We start from the raw sequence: 21847 nt of genomic DNA, 5'->3' as shown, positions 1-21847 counted from the left end.
AGCCCCCGGGGGCGGGAGCGCGCCGGGTGAGCACGCTCCTCCCGCCAGGTCCTAGCGAGACCGGATTCTTTCCGCTCCGTGGTTTGCCCACGCCTCACGGGACCCAGGTGACTCCACAGCTGTGGTGTGTGGAAACGCGAATGCTTTTGCCAAAGTAACAGACTCCCCATAAATAAGTTGCTTGGGAAGGGGTTTGGGTTTCATTTTTTAAAAGAGCGCATAAGGATATGTTTGTCTATTGTTCAAATCCAGTGTCGTGCTTTTTGGGAATTTAACAAAAGAGAGGTCCTTAATTTGTAGGAACAGACCGACTACTGCTATAGTTTAGTGGACTTTGCCCATTGAAAGCTGCACACCAGAGAAATACCTCGCGATCTTGTTGCAGACCATCAGTTTAAGATTTGGTTGGGTTTGTCCAGCCTGCAGGGCTAGCTTCACACTCTGTCCTGGGTGTGTCTATACTGAATGTGGTTCAGCAGGTCTTCTAAAAGCCAGTACCGCAAGGTTAGGAAGCTCTAATCCAGAACACACAGAAGACAGTCTTTGGAAAGTAAGACTCAATCAAGGTGGCAAATTTCATATACAGTAAGTTAGCAAAACTCTCTAGATCATTAAGGCAGAAACCCACAAAAGAAAAGTTAACTTTAATGCTGTAGCTTCAAGTATTCCAAATTAGGAGGTGCAAAATAATGGATTAACCAGCCCTAGTTAGCAGGTAAGAAAACACATTCTTTTCCAAGATACCCAAAGGAAAGGCTGGAAGAGCTTAGCAGACATTTTGGTTTCTTTCCAGCAACCTCTCTCCACAATGCTATATCCTACCCCAAACTTGCTCTTTCTGCTCCATCACCCTCCAATTTTTCCCCTAATTATGCAAGACTGGGAACTGCATCTACCCCGGTAATGACTCAGGAACTAGACCTCTCTAAACTCTATTCTGGTGATTTTCCGTTTAGTGACTTCTAAAAAATCCCCCCCACCCCCACCCCCGGAAAACTTTATACCAAACAGACTAGCCCAGAGATTTTTCCATTTGACTTTTATAAAAACTGTTGTTGGTGGGCAAATTCTGATACTATTTGTCCCCAAAGAATAGAACTGTAATTTAAGCCTAGAGCTAGGAACTTAGTTTGTGGCAGAATAGCAGCAGCCCACCACTCTCCATTGGTAAGACCTCCATTGACACAGAAGTTGCTGTCCAGAGGGCTAAGTCTCATGGCAAAATTATATACCTTGAGGGACCAGGTTGATATACATAGAGGGGTCATGTGTTAGACATAGATTCAATATGACTAGATTCAATAAGACTAGCTTCGTTGTCATTTCTTTGATGATCGAGTTGACTGCATGAAGGCATAGCTGGCTAAAAATGGAGAATTCTGACTGGGCTATCAAATGTAAAAAGTCAGATCTGTGGATCTTCTATTGCATCTAACTGTCCTGTTGCGTCTGTAATCTTTGTAAAATGCCACTGTGCACATATCAAAATTATGCTTTAGAAAAAAAATAAATGGACTACTTCTGAGAAACATTTTAGTAATTCTTATCAAGAGCATTAAGAATCTTAATGTACTCTGAATCAGTAATCCCATCACGAGAACCAGTAATCTCATCCTGAAGAAATAAGTGAAAGGAACACACACACACAAGTGCGCATGTACGAAAGACAGTTCTATGCACATAAATTAAAACTATGACTAGCATACTATTGGACTATTCAAAGTAAAACTATGAACAGTCCAATAACAGCAAGAGGCAAAGTGTAGCCATTAAAAATGAAGATAATCTAGATACTGAGGAAACTATAAGTGAAATAATGCTAAGGTGAAAGTAGAAAACAAAATCATCAATAGGACATAATTATAAACATGAAAAACAATATAGGCTAAAGGTAGGAAGAAGCCCAGTTATAGGGAATACTGTTTGTCAGATTATTTCATTTACAAACACATTTTGCAAGTAAAAGACAATTTCTCCCTAACTCCCTAATTCCTATAGGATAAAAGTTAAATTCTCTAGCTTGGCATTCAAGGTCCTGTGAGGTCTGCTATAACAGTAAATATATGAAAAGCTACCAAATTGTACACTTTAAGTGGGTGAATATTAAGGCATATGAATTTTATCTCAATAAAGTTGTTATCAACAAACACACAAAGTTTACATGCTTCCTGTCCATACAGGCTGGTGGCAGTGAAGGGAGGAAGTAGATTCAGATTCACACACAGTCCCTCCAGGACACAGGCTAGAGGTTCAACCATAGGTGCCCCAACCCAGTCTTCAGGGTTTTTGCCTCAGGAGAGCCAAAGGGCACTGGAAAGTCTCCAATGAGCAATGAATTGCTCAGGCCTGGAAGTGGCACACATCCCTTCTATCTACAATCTATTGGCTAGACCTAGCTGCAAGGCCCTGCCTGTCTGCCATGAGATGGGGAAGTGTCATCTTCTCGTGAGCCAGAAAGCCGAGGAGACCAGACAACGGTGGAATATAGTAGGCAACAAAGTCTCTTCCACAAGGACAAACAGCTACCGAGCCCGAATTAGGTTTGGGGCACCGCTTTAGGCACTTTACACATATTAATGCGAAGATGCTGTTGCTGCTGGTAATAATAGCTAACTTCTATTGAGCTTCCATGTGCCTGGCACTATTCTACAAGCATTGCATGCATTAAATCATTTAATCCTCATAACCACTCTTTGCAGTGGGTACTATTATTCATCCATTGTACACATGAGGAAACTGAGGCACAGAGAAGGGAAATACATTGCTAAGATCTGAAAGCAAGCAAGTGGCATAGCCAAGGAGTTTGATTATAGCACCTGAACTCTTCACCTTGACCCCAGTGGCTTTCAAGTTACTCTTTAATGTGACTCACAGTAAGAAATAGGTTACATGTGACATTTATGTATATGTTACAGAAACAGAAGACCCACAAAACAATTCTCGTCCTTATTATGTGTGGCACCTCTGATGTTGCATATTCCGTTTTGTTTTGTTTTTCTAGCATTGATTTCAATGGTGCTTCACTCCTGGTTCCATGAAAAAGGATGCTGTGATCCACTACTGGGTGATGGCCTGACTCTGGAAAACTCTGCCCTCCATCCGCACAATGACCTTGCCATTACTCATTGGTGATGAGTAGTGATAACCACACACCAGGCACCTGATGACAGCTCCGGAGAAAGCCACAGGGAGAGCATTCCTATCATGCCAGCAAAGGTCCTTCTCCCCACCTCTGCCCACTCCATCCTTTGGTACCCTCAGCTGAGTAGTCACCATTTTTGAATGAAACACCCAGGGTTGGCCTTCTGGGAGTGGGAAGCAGTGAGAGGCAAAAGAGAAAGCCTACAGAGGTCATAGGAAGCAGAGAGGGGCTTTGGCCCTGTCATGGAATGGGCTGGAACTTAGAGACTCAGGACTGGTCTGTTGGGGAGCTGTGTCAGTATTTATTTGCTTGTTCACAAGATGAGGTTTAGATGGTAAACAGCATTAGGAGAATGGTCAATATTCATCTTCCTCATAGATAATGCAGAATAGAAAAAAAAAAGAGCAAGAGAGAGAAACAAACATTTTGCCACCTTTAGCACAGCTATTCAGTAAATTCTTGTGCAATAACAACCACTCTTTTCTGGGCGCCATCCGTGTATCAGGCACTTCCAGATTCATTATCTGATTTGATCTTTACAACCTCCTGGCAGAGATAACTGACTACATTCCTTTCCCTTTTGGGGGCATTGAAGAAACTGAGGTTTGCCAATATTAATTTGCCCATGACCAAGACATTAGTAAGTGGCCTTCTTTTAAAATTTTGATATTTTGTTCATCATGGATTTTTTTTGGCATCAATTTACACTTTTTAAATACTGCATTAAAATATACACTGTCTTGTTTACTGAGATTTTGGCACCCTCCTCCCATTAAATTCTGCACTGAGGCAAATGCCTCCCTCAGCTCACATCACTTAAGAGCATCTAAATAAAAAGGAACCAGGAGTTCCCGTCGTGGCGCAGTGGTTAACGAATCCGACTAGGAACCATGAGGTCGCGGGTTCGGTCCCTGCCCTTGCTCAGTGGGTTAACGATCCGGCGTTGCCGTGAGCTGTGGTGTAGGTTGCAGACGCGGCTCGGATCCCACGTTGCTGTGGCCCTGGCGTAGACTGGTGGCTATGGCTTCGATTAGACCCCTAGCCTGGGAACCTTCATACGCCGCGGGAGCGGCCCAAGAAATGGCAAAAAGACCAAAAAAAAAACCAACCCCCAGAGGTGGAGTTATGGGCACAGGGCAGCCATGCTCCACACCATGAGCACCTGTGCCCGCCTCACTCTTCGAGCGCACGTGTGGGCTTCTGCACCATCCCCCCCCACCCACCCCCGCAGCAGCGACTCCATCCTTTTCCTTCCAGTCCAAAAAGCCTAAGAGAAAGCCAGGGAGTGAGGGAGACATTCTAACAGAGATAACTTTGAGACCACTTTAATTTGTAAGAAATGCCTAAGGCATCAATGAACTCTTTATACTAACCTGTAGTGGCTCTGCGGCTGAGAACCTCTGCTGCCTGTGGCTCCTTTCTGGAGCGAGGGAACTTAGGAGGTTTGTGACAAGAGGAGAGACTTACCCACACCTCATTGCAGGGGAGGTGGGGAGATAGGAATGGGCTTCGTAGTGTAAAGAAATCAGTCTCCTGCGCTCTGATTTAGGAACAGGTTACTGGTGAGATGGATGTGGCTCGCCTCATTTAACTGGGGCCCTGGTTTTGGAGGCGGTGGGAAGGTGCCAATTGGTAAACCACAGAATTGCTAACATAGGTTCTGGTATTTTCAGGCAGCTTGTCACTATCCATCAGCATGGACTTGGATGAAATGATTGATAACTTCTGGGCTGCCAGCCTCTGTTTCATCCTTACTGGTCAGACCCATACCTCTGCTGAGAAAATCTATGTGAAGCAGAGATCTCTGTGCACGTATTGGATGAGCAAGTTTCGTACCTTTATGGAGGAGGTGTGTTCATTCAACACATTCATTCAATATATATTTACTGAATATTTCATGCCAACAGGTACTGTTTTAGGCCCTAGGATTACAGAGATAAACAGGACTGTGTCTGATCATATGCAGCTTCCTTTCCAGCAGGAGAAACAGGTAGTAAACATACCTAAAAACAAGCTAATGTGATATCTGGGCAGATGATGATAAGCCACAAGATGAAAATAAAGGCGGTGATAAGGATGGAGATGAGGGCAGGGTGGGCAGCACTGACAAGGAGGATGGAGAGGAGGTCACCCACATGCATACCCAGAGAGACACACTGTGGTAGGTGAGAAGAAGCCTGCAAGGACCTTGCGGGTGGCTGAGTTGCTTTGTGTGTGGGGTGGGGGTGGCGTAGTGGTGGAGAAGCAAGGAAGCCCGAGCGGGTGGAACAGAGAGAGTGAGCGCCGCTACCCAGGGAAAGGTGGGCCTGGGTCAGACTATGCAGAGCCTCGAAGGGCCATCGTGAAGTGTTAGGTTTTGTTCTGAAAGGGACGGGAAGCTGTAGGTAGGTTTTTAACAGTGGAGTGTCGTGATCTGATGCACACTCTAGGACAATTCCTTTTTTTTTTTTTTTGGTCTTTTTAGCACTGTACCTGCGGCATATGGAAGTTCCCAGGCTAGAGACAGAATCAGAGCTACAGCTGCCAGCCTATACCACAGCCACAGCAATACCAGATCTGAGCTGTGTCTGTGACTTACACCACAGGTCATGGCAACACTGGATTCTTAACCCACTGAGCGAGGCCAGGGATTGAACCCCCATCCTCATGGATACTAGTCGGATTCATTACTGCTGAGCCATGATAGGAACTCCAAAGGACCATTCTTCTGTGGGTAGAACAGACTCAGGGGTATAAGAAGGGAAGCAGAGAGACCCATCAGTGGCCTGCTACAGTGTCCAGGAGGGAGAAGATGGTATCTTGGTCTCGGATAGTGTCCCAGGTTGGCTTCTCCAGGAGGCATACCCTGAGGTGGAATTGAGCCCACAGGATGTTTACTCAGTAGAACCCTCGGGATACACACCTGTGAAGTGAAGGGCCTGGAGCAGGAGTGGGCAGAGGGAGAAGTCAGGCTGCAATGCAGTTGGCCAAGCAACAGTCTCGGCCAACTCTCCAGGGAGTTCTGGTGCCATAAGGGCCCATTAGAGGTGTCCCCAGTTGCCCTGAGATAGCCAGGTGTTCAAACGATCCCACAGAGTGGATCAGGAACTGGCTGTGGGTCCCTCCGGAAGGGGTGGGACATTGGACAAGGTGGCTTTCCACAGTGGAGGCAGTATCTGAAGGTCTGACTGCTGAAGGCCATCTGCCAACAGGACTATATGCCTAGGCAACAAGCCCTGCACCTACGGTAGTTAGTGGGGTGGACAGCAGCCACTGTGCTGCAACTGGTGTCAGGACCACAACTGGAACTCATCTTCTCCATCCTCCATTCTCCACCCTAAATTCCCCTCATTTGCAGCCATGACCTCTGCAGGTCTGTGAAACTTCCCTAGTGGTATGACCCACACTTGATCATATAGCCTCTTCATTCTGGAGTCGCTGCACATATCCAATCAGTAGTAATGGAGCAAGGGGAACCCAGCCTCCTTTCCCTGATCAGGGGCAATTACACCTGGCAGGATGGTGACTCTTCTTGCTGGTGAGCCCTCTGGCACAAGATGCCCCAAATACTTAGGCAACAGTCAGCTTCTAAATTTAATAAGCTTGCTGCAGCCTTGCTTTTTCTCCAGGATAAAAAGTTGCCTGTTATGATAGTTTCAAGAGGCAATAATTTGTTCTTTCCTTGAGTGGAATGTTCCTGAATACCCCAACTTCTGGACCCTTAAAAGCTTCACTGGTGTGGCATGCGTCCTGAGTCTCAGTGGGGTTTAGGTCCTGCCCTCTAGAGTGCATGATTCTTTCTGAGGTCCCTGATGTGCTAGCTATTTCTTGCTCAGACAGTCCAATTGGCATGCTGTCATTGGTATGGTGGATCAAGGTGGGATGTCCAGATATCTTTTTTTTTGGCCATGCCTGCAGCATGTGGAAGTTCCCGGGCAGGGATTGAACCTCTGGCACAGTAGCGACCCAAGCCACAGCAGTGACAACCCTGGATCCTTAACCCACTGAGCCAACAGAGAATGCGTAGATACCTTTGAACTATGACAGAAGGCAAGACAGTTAACTTAGGCCTGGGGAAGATCTGTAAATGCATACTATTGTCTGTTCTGTCAGAATGCAAAATGTCTTTGATCTTCTTTACGGATGGGAACAGAAAAAAAAATCCATTTGCCAGCCTAAACATAAATGCAAAGAGCCATTATTGTGATAGACCAGGGAATCTAAGCTGGGTAAAGAGAAAATCAAGGGGAGTTCCCGTTGTGGCCCAGTGGAAACAAACCTGACTAGAATCCATGAGGATGCAGGTTTGATCCCTGGCCTCGCTCAGTGGGGCAGGATTCCAGTGTTGCCGTGAGCTGTGGGTGTAGGTCACAGCCTCGGCTCAGATCTGGTGTTGTGGCTGTAGTCTTGGCCGACAGCTGCAGCTCCGATTAGACCTCTGGCCTGGAAACGTCCATGTGCCATGGGTGCAGCCCTAAAAAAAAGAGGCCTCTAGGACGAGGGGATGTTGACCATCTAGGGAAGGTGGAGGTGGTAGACAATGAAATGAAATAAGATTAGTGGAATAGAGGCCTTAATGATGCCAAGGAATTGATGATGTACGAGTATTAAAGTAATGGAGTAGAAGATACTGGTCAGGATGTGATGCTTGAATTTGAGATTTAATGGTAGTAGATTTATTGGTAGTAACATTAAAGAGAGGAAAAGTTCCTAACATCCAGGGAGTCAACTAACTGAGCTATCAGAGGCACCAAGGATTATATGATTATTGAAAGTCTCTGAGAATGGTGACAGAAGTCGTGAAAATTGGAAGAGTGACCCTGGGGTCAGTAGAAAGGAGAGTGGGGCTTACAGTTTGATGCCGTGTAATTCAAAGTAACTGAGAGGCTAAGAGAGGAATAAACAAACTAAAAGCCTCAATATTCCATGGGGCTATTTACCTTGATCTTAGGCTCAATGGAATGAAGACTCGCAGAGAAGAAACAGCGCCCTCTGAAGAGCTGCAGGAGAAGGATTGTCCTCCAGGGGGCGCGTGTTTCCACTTACAGCAATTTCATGAACCCAGCACTCAGAGATGTTGGATAAAGGACAAAGGATGTTGACACTGAGGATTGTTGGCAGTGGTCTGCTGATAATGTTTAATAACCAGTTCTCTGGAGGACGGGTAGCGGGGGAGTTCTGATCTGCAGTGATTGCGTTTCTGTGGCGTAAATACTGCCTCCCTCTCACCTTCCAACCTGTCTTGCCCTGTCTGACCCCAGGGCCAAGATGAGGGTGGGTCAAGTGAGGCACTCGCCTGGGGCTCAAAATTCAATACAGCGCCAAAAACTCAATGATCCTGTGAAAAGATTTTAAGACGATATTTTAAAAAGGATTAATTTTAAACAAAGGAATATGATAATTTCATACAGTAACAAATAACGTTAAAAGAACCACAAACAGAATAATGGGGTGGGGCTGCCTAGGGTGGGGGAGGGACTCCTCCAGTTTCTGAGGAGGCCCCACATTTCATTATAAATTTCAGTGCTCTGCGAAAATCCTGAAAGAAGTTTTGTGTACTGCTGCAGGCGTCATCAGTTTCATCAGAATCAGGGCTTTGAATCACCACTTGAATCACAAGATTTTTTCAAGAAATGGGAGCACACTCCCAAGAAACTCACTAACTTTGCAGAGGCAGCACATGATGAAACTTGAGGCAGTTTTTTCTTTTGTTAAGAGAAAAGGAAAGCCCATTGTCAAAACAATTTGCCAAGTTTGAACATTTATGAGAGGGAATGAATCATAAATCGTTGCACATATTTTTATTTTATTACTGAGAAAGGAATACATTTTCAATGCAATAAAAATCCACTACATGCACCATTAGGAGTGTATGGTTTTTTGGTTTTGTTTTATTTAATTAATTTATTTATTTATGTCTTTTTGACATTTCTAGGGCCACTCCCACAGTATATGGAGGTTCCCAGGCTAGGGGTCTAATTGGAGCTGTAGCCACCGGCCTACGCCAGAGCCACAGCAATGCGGGATCGGAGCCACGACTGCAACCTACACCACAGCTCATGGCAATGCGGGATCCTTAACCCACTGAGCAAGGCCAGGAATCAAACCTGCATCCCCATAGTTCCTAGTCGGATTCATTAACCACTGAGCCACGATGGGAACTCCCGTTTTATTTTTTGTGTTTTGTTTTTTTTATCTTGTTTTTATGGCTGCACTCGCGGCGTATGGAAGTTCCCAGGCTAGGGGTTAAATTGAAGCTGCAGCTGCTGGCCCACTCCACAGCCACAGCAATGCAGGATCCAAGCCATGCCTGTGAGTTACATCGCAGCTCATGGCAACACGGGATCCTTAACCCACTGAGTGAGGCCAGGAATCAAACCCACCTTCTTATGGATACTAGTCGGGTTCGTTACCACTGAGCCACAAATGGAACTCCAGGAGTGTATGTTTTTATGTGCATTCTTCCAGGGAGGACTTCCAAGGTGTCCTTTATATCCTCAAATGGGTTTCTTTCTTTCTTTTTTTTTTTTTTTTAAATCACAGTTCTGCATTTATTAAGAGTTTTTCATTTACAAGTATAAGAATGCAAGACTTATCCCAGCTTTAAGAATATGCAGAATTATTCCAGAGATAGGATGAGGTCCAGATAGTATGATCCATGATTCTTTTTTTTTTTAATTTAATTTAATTTTATTTTATTTTCCCACTGTACAGCAAGGGGGTCAGGTTATCCTTACATGTATACATTACAATTACATTTTTCCCCCACCCTTTCTTCTGTTGCAACATGAGTATCTAGACAAAGTTCTCAATGCTATTCAGCAGGATCTCCTTGTAAATCTATTCTAAGTTGTGTCTGATAAGCCCAAGCTCCCCATCCCTCCCACTCCCTCCCCCTCCCATCGGGCAGCCACAAGTCTCTTCTCCAAGTCCATGATTTTCTTTTCTGAGGAGATGTTCATTTGTGCTGGATATTAGATTCCAGTTATGAGTGATATCATATGGTATTTGTCTTTGTCTTTCTGGCTCATTTCACTCAGTATGAGATTCTCTAGGTCCATCCATGTTGCTGCAAATGGCATTATGTCATTCTTTTTTATGGCTGAGTAGTATTCCATTGTGTATATATACCACATCTTCTGAATCCAATCATCTGTCGATGGACATTTGGGTTGTTTCCATGTCTTGGCTATTGTGAATAGTGCTGCAATGAACATGCGGGTGCACGTGTCTCTTTTAAGTAGAGTTTTGTCTGGATAGATGCCCAAGAGTGGGATTGTGGGGTCATATGGAAGTTCTATGTATAGATTTCTAAGGTATCTCCATACTGTTCTCCATAGTGGCTGTACCAGTTTACATTCTCAAATGGGTTTCTGACCCCAAAAGTTTAAGATGATCAGAGGGCAGCCTCCATAAAATGTAAATGATAAATATCTACGCTACAAACCCATGGACTGCAGCATGCCTATACACGCATGCAACAGTATATGAAGCTGCTTGGGGGAAAATGTTTTCTGAAACTATGTGATTCATTCTGATTATGAATGCAGAAAAATCCCTAGCAGGTTTTATAAGAAGTAAATTTTTTTTTTTTTTGTCTTTTGTTGTTGTTGTTGTTGTTGCTATTTCTTGGGCCGCACCCGCGGCATATGGAGGTTCCCAGGCTAGGGGTCTAATTGGAGCTGTAGCTGCTGGCCTACACCACAGCCACAGCAACGAGGGATCCGAGCCGCGTCTGCAACCTACACCACAGCTCACGGCAATGCCGGATCGTTAACCCACTGAGCAAGGGCAGGGACCGAACCCGCAACCTCATGGTTCCTAGTCGGATTCGTTAACCACTGCGCCACAACGGGAACTCCAGAAGTAAAATTATAGTTGAGAAAATGTTCCAATTCCATGCTAACCAAGCAAAGGGAATTGAGTTTTCTAAGACATTTCTTGGTAAACCTAGTAGCTAAGTAAAGGATTATACCATCCCTTCTTTACCCCTTCTTCCTTTCTGCTACCTGGAATGTGGATGTAATGGCTGGGGCTCAGGCAGCCAGATGTAATCATGAGACAGTGTGGACCAAGCAGCAGGATAGAAGGAGCCTAGATTCTTCAAACAGTGCAGCTGCCATATCAGAACTGGACTGTCTTCCTCAATCTTTTTTTGTTTGTTTGTTTTTTTCCATGACAGAAATGTTACTATTTATGCTACTGCTTGCCACAAACTCTGCACGGATGTTCTCAGCTTTGTGTCATAATCACCCAAAGAGGTAAGTATTGTTATACCAGTTCTACACACGAGGAACTTGTAGAGGAAGCAAGATCTACAGAGCTGGCAGGTTGAGTTAGGCAGTCTGAGTCCAGAACCATTGTTCTTACTACATGGTAGGCATTATCCAAGCACATAACAAGTGTTAATTTAAGTAATTCCAACAAGAAACTTAGAAGATAATTTCTGTTATCCCCCTAAAAGAAAAAAATGAGGCTTGGAAAGGTTAAAAGCTACCATGGATCACAGTGACTAAGATGGAGCCGGGGTCTGAGGCAGGTAACCGACTCTGGGATTCAGTGTCCAGCACCGTGTGACATAGCCTTTCTCAGAGGGCTGATTTTGTCCAGGGAACAGGCATCTGTCATCTGGGTAAACCTGATTTAGGGCCACATGCCCCGAGCTGCCCCTGATAAAACTCTGGCACTGAAGAGACATCAGCCTTGTTGCATTACTAATGCCAAGACTATATATAGATATTAATTTTAAAAAGGCAGGAACAAAAGCCAACATTTGCAAAGGCTCTCTTCATAGTCATTTAAAAATCTCAAAGAGAGCTACCCTGGTGGCAAAGCTTGGAAAGCTATTTACCCAAATCATAAGTGGACTTAATTCCCCCCCCCCACAAAAGTTGATTTCTCTATTTTAAAAGCATCAGCCTTTTCTTGACAAGTGAACACATATCTGATGTTCAGAAAAATATCATAATGTATGTTCTTAGCATGGAAATCCCTGGGCAATTAAAAGTCAAAGTTATCATCATCATGTATTAATCACCTTCTATCACAGTTTGAGGGTGACTGCTCTTCATTTGCTGAGTTGAGAACAAATTGAACCATAGACACAAGAATCAGGCCTATGGAGATCAAAATATCAGCTTTGTTTCCCACCAGCCTGACTTGGAGAATATAGGTTTTTTGTTTGTTTTGTTTTTTTAAAGGCTGCACTCATGGCATATGGAGGTTCCCAGGCTAGGGGTCTAATTGGAGCTACAGTGGCCAGCCTACGCCACACCCACAGCAATGTGGGATCTGAGCTGTGTCTTCCACCTACACCACAGCTCATGGCAACGCCGGATCCTTAACCCACTGAGTGAGGCCACAACCCGCAACCTCATGGTTCCTAGTCGGATTTGTTTCTGCTGAGCCACGACGGGAACTCCTTGAAGAATATGGTTTGACCTTTGCAGACAGGCTGCATCACAAACCCCCCTGGATTAAATGTGTCCACCAGGGCCACGGAAAGCTGGACCACTGTGTCTCCCTTTCAGAGGCTGGTCATTTTTCCAGGGGGGAAATGTGTGCAACCTAAAGACGGGCTTTCTTTCTCTGGGATACACACGGAGAGTGAAGATTTGGGAAAGCCTGTCTCAAGTGTGCAAAATTCAAATTCAGGAAAAGTCCTGAATCCACCACCCAAGTCATTCCACCACCCTTAGGGAAGAGTCAGTGAGGGAGCAGGTGAGAAGGAGAGAACGCTGTCCTTTAAAGAGTTCCCTGGGAGCAGAATGTGCTGCTTTATGGGGGCAACACAGCATCCAGAGAAATACACCGAAGATCCTGCTAAGGTGACTCCAGTGAAAGGCAACGATCTCAGAGTTTTATATGACAAGGTGACAGGCAGCAAAGGAGTCCGACTGCAGAGGCCCCATACAGAAGCCCTGCACTGCCAGGGCTTTTCCAGTGCATGAAGAACAGTGACAAAAGGCCAGCTTGGATCAGGGGACCCAGCTCATTAAAGAGAGTCATATTCATGTCATCGCTCAACCACAAGTACGCGTCCTTCTCTCCACCCTTGAGGTGGGTCTCTGGGCAAGAGGTTCTAGAATGAAGGGAGGGGTGTGGAATCACCCCTCTGTGCAGCCTGATTACATCCAGGTTTTATTAATCCAGCCTGCGGGTGGGTTAGTGCTGTCTTACAGGTGCCATCTTCCAGGCTAAGAGCATATAGAGCGAAAAAGAGGATGGAACCAGGATTGAATTCTTTAGAAAGCCCCTTCATTTCCCTTCTTATCTCACTGCCAAGGAAAAAATGACCTCCCATGAGTCTGAACCACACTGAGGAGTATAACATTAACTCATCTACATCTTAGGATCTCTCAGTCTGAGCAGTTACACGATCTGTAAAGAGATGGACCTGGGTGAGGGAGCTCTGAATTTGCGATGAGTTCAGAATGTCCTTCTTTATCGGGCTCATCTAAGTATTCAGAGCAGAAATCTCCTTCTCCTTCCTGTGAAATCCTAAGCAAGCTCATGACTGTGTGATAGTCTTGAGAACCAGGTAAGCAGAGACACTATGCATCTGTCAGCCATACGGCTCAACAGTGTTCTTGTGAGACAAGCTGGAGGTGGGAGGTCTGTGTTCCACAGTTCCGGGTTCTCGACGGGCCAAGAAGGATTCAGGATGAGAAGCTCCGTGTAGCTGAAAGAGGTGATCATGGAAGATACAGGCAGACATCACTTGACAGGACTTGTGTGTGGGCTGCACTTTGATTTCTTTCTTTTTTATGGCCCCCCTTGCAGCATATGGAGGTTCCCAGGCTAGGGGTCGAATCGGAGCTACAGCTGCTGGTCTACACCACAGCCACAGCAATGTGGGATCCAAGCTGCGCTTGCGACCTACACCACAGCTTACGGCAACACCAGATCCTTAACCACTGAGCAAGGCCAGGGATCAAACCCACAACCTCATGGTTCCTAGTCAGATTCTTTTCCACTGTGCCAGAGTGGGAACTCCTCTTTGATTTCTTTATTTACTTAAAAATATACTCTTAGAGGGAGTTCCTGTCGTGGTGAAGTGGTTAACGAATCCGACTAGGAACCCTGAGTTTGTAGGTTCGATCCCTGGCCTTGCTCACTGGGTTGGGGATCTGGCGTTGCCGTGAGCTGTGGTGTGGGTTGCAGATTCGGCTCGGCTCGTGTGTTGGTTGCTGTGGCTCTGGCGTAGGCCGGCAGCTATAGCTCTGATTGGACCCCTAGCCTGGGAACCTCCATATGCCGTAGGAAGTGACCCTAGGAAAGGCAAAAACAAAAACAAACAAATATATATATATATATATATATATATATATATATATATATACTCTTAGAGTCACATTAATGTAACTCATGGTTTATTAATTTAATGAAGAATTATATTTTTATAGGAAGAAGAAAGCACTGCCTTGCCAGGATTTGTGCAAGAGGCAGTGTATACATTATGCTCTTTAATCCTCACAAGAACCAGCCAAAGGAGGCTATAATCTCTTACTTTCTCTCTCTTTTTGATCTTTAGCACACAAAGATCCTTAGGCTCAAAAAGATTAACCTGAGTACACAAATCCAAAATCCAAACTCCTTTCAAACATACAATAATACATGCCAACAACTCGTATTCTTAAAACCCTACAGAGTTACAATGGGCAGTTCGTGAATATTGTCTTCTTAAGTCTTCCAAAGACCTGTTTGAGCTAGACTTTGTTATGCTTACTTTGCAGGTGAAAGATCTAAAGTTCAAAAAAGTTACTTCTCAGAGCCAATAAAGAGCAGAGTTGAAATTCAAATGCAGGTCTTCTGACACACAGTCCCAAACCCTGTCCAGGACACGGTCCCATTGAAGTCTGAGACACACTCCATTTCACCCACAGGAACCTTTCTAATGGAGTCACAACCTCACAGAACAAACGCTGGCTGCCTAAAAACAGACGAGGGAGTTCCTGTGCTCAGACCTTGAAAATATCAGTCTAATGGGCACGGCTTACACCGCTATCTTTGAAAAAACTCTTTAGGTATGAGTATGGATGGCGGCTCCAGAGTGCACCTGCTAAAGGAAATTAGAACCTTTGGCATCCATCTCTATATGAGTTAGTGTTCTCCTAAGCACAGGGCTCATAGCACACATACACTTCCTTCTACAGACAAGAGACATTCTGTCTCTCCCACTACATGTATACATACATACATATGTGAGAATGTGTGTATGTATTTATGTATATAAATATGCATCCATATATACTTCTCTCTTTCTGATCTTTAACAGGATTTTTAAGCAGGACCAATAAGAGGATTGATATAGTGAGAGATCCCCTTTAATTAAGAGAGAGACAGAGACAAAGAGGATTTATTACAAGGAATTGGCTCATGTGATTGTGGAGGCTGCACAGAAGTCCCAAGATCTGCCTGCAGTCAGCAAGATGGAGCCCCAGGAGAGCTGGGGGTGTGAGTTCCAGTCAGAGGACAAGACATGTGTCTTGGCTCCAGCAGTCAGGTTGGCGGAATTCCCTCTTAGTCTTTTTTTTTTTTTTCTATTCTGGTCTTTAACTGATTAGGTGAGGCCCCCCTCACTGCAGAGAGCAATCTGCTTCCCTCGGGTCTACCGATTCAAATGTAATCTCGTCCAGAGACACCCTCACAGACACACCCCAAATAATGTGATCAAATGTCTGGGCACCCCGTGGCCTCGTCAAGTCAACACATAAAATTTACCAGCATGTTCCCTAACCAATGATACTGACATTAAGGAAGATAACTGAGATACTCGCCACATATACCCCATTGCTCTCTGAGAGGCAGAATAACTGGATGCTCATTATATTTGTAAAGTCTAGAGCTTTGCATTGAGTCCATAACTTCTTTTTCTCTCCCACTCTTCCTGTCTGTTCTCTTCACACATCTCCTGTATTAAGCTCCATAATCCACTTGGCAGCATTTGTCTATCAACTGAAATAAAAATGAACAACATAAAAATTGTGAGTTCAGTTTTATTGGGGGAACTTACTGACGGCTATAGCCCAGATACAGCTCCTCAGATGGCCCCAAGGAACTGCTCTGAAGAGATAAGGGGGGAGGCAGATTAAAGCAAAAGTTTTTTCTGTTTTTTGGGGGTTTTTTTGCTGCAAGAAACATGTGGTTGAACATTAAAAGATTGCCGCTAGTCACAAAGAACAGACATCCCAAGTTAATGACTTTAGTGCTTCTTTTATGTAGGGCAAGAACAAGACTCGGTTCATTTGAAATTTTTCCTTAGATGTGTATCTTAACTACCTAGGGGCCGGTGGATCGAAAGCACAGACTGCTCCTTGGTTTTCTCCAGCTCCTTGGTTTTCCCCTCCAGGTGACTGCAGGGAAAGTTCATGGCTTGAATCTTGTAGAACTGGAACGGCAGGCAAACATTCTTCTTTCCACGTCCAACTAAAAATACATTTCATAGCCCACAAAAGTTAGCAAAGTATGGAAGTGCAAGGCCTGAGCTTGGATTCCAGCCTTGCATCTTACTAGCTAACGTAAGATTAAACCATATAAATGTATAAACACTCAACTTTTTAAAATACAAAAATGTGGATTTCATGTGGTTTAATGTAAGAAGGATAGAGTCAGTGGGTGATACCTGCTGTTTCATGTGGCTCTCACCAAGCCCTGGGGAAGTGGTTTTTCATCACGTTACATTTTACTGATGAAGAGACAGAGATTCAGAGTTTGACCAAGGCCACAAAACTATGATGTGACCAAACTGAGATTCTAAGCAGGTCTCCCTTTTTCCACAGCCAACACTCTTCTAGGCTTTACTTCCCATTCATAACAGGAACGAGTCACTCAAGCATTCTAGGTCTCAGGCATCACCTCTTCTATTCATCCTGGGCATGAGGAAACTCAGGGTTTTCTTTTTTCTATTAGTATTTTTTTTTTGTCTTTTTGCCTTTTCTTGGGCCGCTCCCGCGGCATATGGAGGTTCCCAGGCTAGGGGTCTAATTGGAGCTGTAGCTGCTGGCCTACACCACAGCCACAGCAACGCGGGATCCGACGCGTCTGCAACCTACACCACAGCTCAAGGCAACGCCGGATCGTTAACCCACTGAGCAAGGGCAGGGATCGAACCCGCAACCTCATGGTTCCTAGTCGGATTTGTTAACCACTGCGCCACGACGGGAACTCCAGTGTTTTTATATTCTGTGGTGCCTTTCTAATCTGAAAATATATTTTTTTGGTCCTGGGAATATTCTCTAATCATATTATTGAAGACAATTTTAATTTTCAGTAACAATGTCTATTGTTCACTAAATTTTTTATACCACCCCAATCTTGTTTTTTTTTTTTTTTTGTCTTTTGTTGTTGTTGTTGCTATTTCTTGGGCTGCTCCCACGGCATATGGAGGTTCCCAGGCTAGGGGTCCAATCGGAGCTGTAGCCACCGGCCTACGCCAGAGCCACAGCAACGCGGGATCCGAGCCGCGTCTGCAACCTACACCACAGCTCACACCAATGCCGGATTCTTAACCCACTGAGCAAGGTCAGGAATCGAACCCGCAATCTCATGGTTCCTAGTTGGATTCGTTAACCACTGCACCACGACAGGAACTCCTCTATTAGTATTAACGGAGAAGTAAAACCTTGAAAACTGATAGAATTCATAAGTAACAGAATAAAAATTTTTTCTTTTCAAGACCACATCCACCACATATGGAGGTTCCCAGGCTAGGGGTCTAATCGGAGCTGCAGCTGCCAGCCCACACCACAGCCACAGCAATGTGGGATCTGAGCGGAGTCTGTGACCTGCACCACAGCTCAGGGCAACACCTGATACTTAACCCACTGATTGAGGCCAGGAATTGAATCCACATCCTCATGAATACTAGTCAGGTTTGTTACCACTGCGCTACCACAAGAACGCCAAGTAATGGAATAAAGATTAAAGAAGGTCAGGCTGGCAACTAAAAGAATAAAAATAAAGAATGAAATCTGGATACATGCAATAATCACAGGAAATTACTCATGAAAGTAATAATGGTTAATATAAATGTGTGATGCCTTCTGTGCTGGAGTCATTTAGTTACGGTATTTATTTCTCAGTGAAAATATGCCCCTTTGTCAACTACTACAGTATGCAAATTGCTATCAACAATACAGAGAAATAATGGATTCCTCTTCAGATTGTTACTTAGCTCTTTGTCTCACTCAGAATCGCAAGTTTTCTTGTCTAGGTAGGAAAAGGGGCTGAGGACAAAGCTCCCCCTCATTACTCCTTTGAGGAAGGAACTTTGCAAAGCAATGGGTATGATATGAGAGGGAGAACCTCGGCCTCAATGGGAACAGTCCCTACCCTCCCTGGGATTCAAGGCTTGGACGATCCCATGAAGGCCTGCCTCTGCCTGGGTCAGTCAGCGGGTCCTTTTGCTTGAGGTTGGCAAGGCAACAAAGGGGGAACCCTCTCCCCGGCCCCATGTCTGCCACAGCTGAGACAAAGCACCAGGAACAAAGAGATGTGCTCCTCTCTCTGTAGCCCTAGACCCACTTCCAGGGCTGCCCAAGGCGGCAGCTGCTCTAAGCAGATGATATTCAATACACGTATCAGCTAGAGGCCCCGGGGGGTTGTGGCTGTCCTAAGCACTAGGGATAGGACCCGGGAAGGCAGGCAGGGGTTCCCCAAGATGGTGGGGGAAATGAGAGACATGGGGAAAAAAAAAACAAAACTTTTTTTCATAGTATGTTCCTGTCGTGGCTCAGTGGAAATGAATCTGCCTAGTATCCATGAAGAAGCAGGTTTGATCCCTGGCCTCGCTCAGTGGGTTAAGGATCCTGTGTTGCTGTGAGCTTTGGTGTAGGTTGAAGATGCATGCGGCTTGTATCTGGCGTTGCTGTGGCTCTGGTGTAGGCTGATGGCTGTAGGTCCAATTCGACCCCTAGCCTGGGAACCTCCATGTGCTGCAGGTGCGACCCAAAAAGACAAAAAGGAAAGAAAGAAAAAAAGAAAGGAAGGAAGGAAGGAAGGAAGGAAGGAAGGAAGGAAGGAAGGGAAAGACCACGACCCGCCTATGAAGGCACCCTCTTGTCTGACATGCCTTCTCAACCCCAGTCAGCTCTCTGGAGGGAAAGGGCCAAGAACCTCTCATGGGTCTCAGACCACATGAAGTGGAATCCGCTCTCCATCCTTGGATTAATTCCTAACATCCAGGATCAATTGCAGGTTTCAGGTAGTCATACTTTATGTGGGGAAAAAAAAAGTAATAACTAAGAACATCTATGGTTAAATAAGATTCTACGTGTCTCCTGCCTGGAAACCAGAAGCAGGAGAAATACAATTTTGACAGGCAGTAGTTCCTTGGGACCTGAGAGTTAAACATCTCGGATGTTCTTATTCTTTTCCCATTTCTCTTACGCATCTACTCATCTGTAATGCACTGAGAAAACCACCACTGGGGTTAAAGCTACAGGAGAACCGCAGACGTGTGCAAAGCGGTAGGCTTACGCCAAGCTAAATTAAAGCGAACAAAGTCAAGGCCGTTCCACCAATGTGTGGTCAACCGCGCCCCAGCCACCTCCTTAGAGCAGACGGAGACAACTGGCTGTGAGACGCGGGGCGAGGGCTGGAGGAATGCGGAGGAGGGAGGATGGGAGAGGGAGGTCCCAGAGGGGTTCTATTTGGAAGAGGTGTTGGAGTTGGGCCACATCCTACAGAGAGTGTGGGAAGGGCATTTTAAGTGGTTACAGCAGGAACCGAGCCACCTTGACAGAGTGAAGGGGTGGAGTCCAGGAAAGGGCAAGCATCTTGGCTCGGATGGTTGGAGAGGCACTGGCAAAGAAAAAGGCGGGAGAATGGGCCAGAGGGTGGGCTAGTCCAGACTGTAGGTCTTGGGTGCCAAGCAGAGGAGCATCTTGTGCACGTGGACTACTTCGGGAACGGTCTCAGAAAATCAGAGAGTGTACATTGCTAATCAGCGCTCCACGTAGTATCGGCAATGCTGCCTTGAAGAAACAACCACGGAATTTTGACGAAGTAAATGGTTCTGTTTCCTCGGCACAGACTGGTGTGAGTGGGCATACCACTGGTTGCCGTAGACGTCATTCTTTTGTTTGACTGTTGGCGTTCTTTCTTTCTGTGTGTCTCAATATTTTCTTAGGAGTGAACAATTTCTAAAGTTCTTGTTAACTTAGCTATGCCAAGGGAATTCGAAAGAAAGTATATTTTTTGTTTCAAATTGAGCTGGAATTGCAAACTGTACTCAGGGAAATCTGGACATGGTGGTGACAAAGACATTAAATATTAGAATTCAGAGAGGAAGGAGGAAGCTGGGGACAAAATCAGGCTGGTTGGTCAGTTTCTCCTCCTTACCTGGAGTTTTCGTTCATTCACTCATTCATTCATTCATTCATTCACTAAATACATATTTATAAATACATTTATGTCTAGTATTTATATATATTTTTAAAATATAAAATTTCAGGTGTTCATTGTGGCTCAGCGGTAATGAACCTGACTAATATCCATGAGGACCGGGTTCAGTCCCTGGCCTCGCTCAGTGGGTTAAGGATCTGGCGTTGCCTGAGCTGTGGTGTAGGTTGCATTTGCGGCGTGGCTCTGGCGATGCTGTGCCTCTGGTGCAGGCTGGCAGCTTCAGCTCTGATTCAGCCCCTAGCCTGGGAACTTCCATAGGCCATGGGTGTGGCCCTAAAAAGATGAATAAATAAATAATACAAAATTTATTTAAAATTGTCTTCTCCTTAAAAATCATATGGTGCTTCTAATGAGGACCACACTGAGAATGGAACCAATCTACTCCACAGGGCGCATTGTCTATATCTGCCTTATCATGAACTCACTTTCTTCATCAGCCTGCTCCTCCAGGAGATTCTTGCCCAGGAAGATGACATTGCAGATAACTTTACTGTTCATTTCAGGACAACAAACGACTTACCAGCCCTTCCATACAAAGCCTTCAATGACAGTTTACACCCTAAGAATCTCTGAATGATATCCTCAAAAATCTCACCTGGCTGAACCCACCAACCCTAACCTGTTACGTCCGACTCTTCCTCAGTTCTAATCAAGCCCCACCTCTGCCCACTCCTCCTTCAAAAGATCAGACTTCAAAAGTCTCCTTAAATATTTCAACTTTGCCTGTCTCTTCTGAGATTCTAATGAGACTCCATAAAGGTGGCGTTCTCCCTTCCCTTGGTCAGGTCACCATTGTATCAGTAGGGTATTTTGATATGACTTTGGGGACCTAGCATTCCAAAGAAGATTTTCTCTTAAATTAGAAGAAATACGAAGGCTTGGGTTGGAAAAGTTTATGTGGGAATTTTTTTTTTTTTTTTTGGCCACACCTGTGGCCTGCAGAAGTTCTAGGGCCATGGATCAAACCCACGCCACAGCAGTGACCTGAGCCACAGCAGTGACAACACTGGATCCTTAACCCACTGAGCCACCAGGGAACTCCTATGGGAAAAAAACTTTAAGCAATTGACTGAAGTGCAGCCTTACCTAGGAACTGGATGGCAACAGTAGGAAAAAATCAGATGACTAGGTAAAAAAAGAACATGAGCGATACATAGAAACAGGAGATTGTTAGCAACAAATGAGAAAAAGCAAGATGAGTTTAGAAGTTAGATCCTTTTGGAAAGTGAGTAGACAACTTCATCTTTTGCTAAACAAACATAGTCATTACTACCTGATTACTAGGCATAAGCTGTGGATTTAGGCCATAAACTTAGCTTG

General features: G+C 45.0%; 1 long non-coding RNA gene across 5 annotated transcripts in view; it reads right to left on the bottom strand.

Moving 5' to 3' along the window:
• Positions 1–12494: 12494 nt before the first annotated feature.
• LOC125117799 (uncharacterized) overlaps positions 12495–21847 on the bottom strand; it is a 129200-nt gene continuing 119847 nt past the window's right edge. For 2 of the 5 annotated variants that reach the window (XR_007132726.1, XR_007132728.1), the window contains one exon: positions 16102–16549. This is a non-coding gene — a long non-coding RNA (uncharacterized LOC125117799). Of the gene's footprint in view, positions 13803–14505; positions 16550–21847 lie in introns of those variants that run through there. The other 3 variants (XR_007132724.1, XR_007132727.1, XR_007132725.1) reach the window with 3 other exon arrangements.

The sequence above is a fragment of the Phacochoerus africanus genome, chromosome 16, assembly GCF_016906955.1.
Source record: "Phacochoerus africanus isolate WHEZ1 chromosome 16, ROS_Pafr_v1, whole genome shotgun sequence".
NCBI lineage: Eukaryota > Metazoa > Chordata > Mammalia > Artiodactyla > Suidae > Phacochoerus > Phacochoerus africanus.
The sequence above is the reverse complement of the archived record's forward strand: the minus strand, read 5'-3'. Positions and strand labels throughout refer to the sequence as shown.